The sequence below is a fragment of the Orycteropus afer genome, unplaced genomic scaffold (assembly GCF_000298275.1).
Source record: "Orycteropus afer afer isolate SDZICR_OR568_19922 unplaced genomic scaffold, OryAfe1.0 scaffold00536, whole genome shotgun sequence".
Classification (NCBI taxonomy): Eukaryota; Metazoa; Chordata; class Mammalia; order Tubulidentata; family Orycteropodidae; genus Orycteropus; species Orycteropus afer.
This window is the reverse complement of record NW_006922123.1, coordinates 594,854-597,236: the sequence shown is the minus strand read 5'-3', so window position 1 is coordinate 597,236 and position 2,383 is coordinate 594,854.

Sequence of the window (2,383 nt, the reverse complement as noted above, 5' to 3'; positions counted from 1 at the left end):
TTCCAGGCGGCCAGGATCACGCCTCTGCCCATTGCAATCCTCCAGGAGGAGTCCCTCATCTACCTGCTCCAGCCGGTGAGTGACACTCTCCGTCCCACCCTTCCTGCACACGTCCCCAGGGAGCACGGGGCCTGCAGCTGTCTGAGGACCCAGCTACACTGACCTCTCTCACTCCCACAAGGCTGCGGGAGCCGATAGCCTGGGGTCGGGAGAAGCCCCGCAGAGTGCCCTCCTCAGTGCATTGTGATGAGCCCAGGGGAGAAAAGAGAATCTTGTAGCTCTTGGTTAAGTTGGCTACGAGTTAAATTTCACACTCTCGCGTTTTGAGCGGCTCTGTGTGATTGACACTTGAGCCTACAACCACCACACTCGGCAGAGGAGACATGAGGCTTGGCAGATGTTGGCGGGGAAGGCGCGCGTGTCCCGAGTCGTCCGTACAGCTGGCAGCGGACCATCAGGAGTACCCTGAGCTGTGCTGGGCGCCTGCTTGTGTACTCATGTGCTTGTCTCCTGATCACTTTCCACTGATGATGTTGTTCGTTTCCAAAGACAAACGTCAGGGACGTCATCGTGAATGCCGACTGTTGCTGGGTGCTGTCGGGTCGGCTCTGAGCCTGTGTCCAGCAGAACGAAGCACTGCCTGGTCCCGGGTCAGCCCCACAGTGCTTGCTGTACACAGTGCTGAGCCCACTGCGTCACTCCATCTCATGGGGGTCTTCCCCTTTATCACCGACCCTCCACCTTACCAAGCATGACATCCTTCTCCAGGGACTGGTCCCTTCTGACTGTATGACCAAAGGAGGTGAGACGAAGTCTGGCCATTCTCATTTCCAAGGAGCATTCCAGCTGTACTTCCTCCAGGACAGGTTTATTCATTCTTTTGGCAGCCCATGGTGCTTTCAGCATTCTTCACCAACACCGCAACTCAAAAGCATCAACTCTTCAGTCTTCCTTATTCACTGTCCAGCTTCCACATGCATATGAGGCAGTTGAAAATACCACTGTCTTGGGTTAGGCACACCTTGATCTTCAAAGAGACAGCTTTGCTTCTTAACACTTTGAAGAGGTCTTTGGCAGCAGATTTGCCCGGTGCGGGACGTCGTCTGATTTCTTGACGGCTACTTCCATGGGCGTTGACTGTGGATCCAAGGAAAATGAAATCCTTGACAATTCCAACCTTTTCTCTGTTTATCGTGATGTTGCTGATTGGTCCGGTTGGGAGGATTTTAGTTTTCTTTATGCTGAGGTGTGATCCACACTGCAGACTGTGGTCTTTGACCTTCATCAGTAAGTGTTTGAGTCCTCTTTGCTTTCAGCAGGCGTGGTTGTATCGTCCGTGTGTCACAGGCTGTTGGCGAGTCTCCTCCCAGCCTGATGCCACGCTATTCTTCATCTTTTGCCATGAAGCCCTTCAATATCGCAGCTCAAGGCTTTGCTTTTTCCTTCAGTTCTTTCAGCTCAGAAATGCCGAGCGTGTCTTCCCTTCTGGTTTGCTAGCTCCAGGTCGTTGCACGTTTCATCTAATGTTCACTCAGGATCACTTAGCACAGAGATTGTGCTGTGAGCAGACTTTGGAGCTGACTGGGTATGAAGTACCTTTGGCAGCAGTGGGCCCTCCTCTCCCTGCCTGTCATTGGGATGCGTGACTTAGAGCTTGGGTTCTACCCCATCCGCCATAAAAGGAGCCCTGGTGGTGCAGTGGTTCAGCTCTCAGCTGCTAACAAGGGGTGGTTCAAACCCACTAAAGGACCCTACAGGAGAACGACCTGGCAGACTGCCTTACAAAGATGGCAGCCAAGGGAGCACTGTGGGGCGGAGCCAGGTGGCCAGCACCCGGCAGCTGCCCCCTGCTGTCCCCCGTCTGCACCATGTCGTTCCCGGATTCACTGTTAGGGGCATAAAGCAGCCTCCTGCTGCCATCGCTGAGTGAGCTGTGCATTTTGGTCGGGCTCTTCCTCCCTCGTTGCGTCTAGCGTCCTCCTGTAGTGGGTGGGAGAGTGCAGACCACAGGGTTCTCTGAGGAACGGCTCTGCTCTCTTGTCTTGTGCTCACTGGGGCTCAGCAAGCAGCTGTGGATTGCCACCTGCTGCACTCCTGGGCACGCACAGCCGAATGGTAGCACCATGTGATCTTTGCTCACCAGTCAGTGCCCCAAGGAGGTGCACAGAGGATTGCAATACAGGGTTAAGAGGTGCACGTGGGAAAAAAAAACCACGCCCACTGCCACTGAGTCCATTCTGACCCACAGCGCCCCTAGAGGACAGAGTGGAACTGCCCCACAGGGTCTCCCAGGCTGTCAATCTATATGGAAGCAGAGCCCAAGCCACACCCACTGCAAAGCCCAAACGACACCCACTGCCTGGAGTGGATCCCGACTCATAGC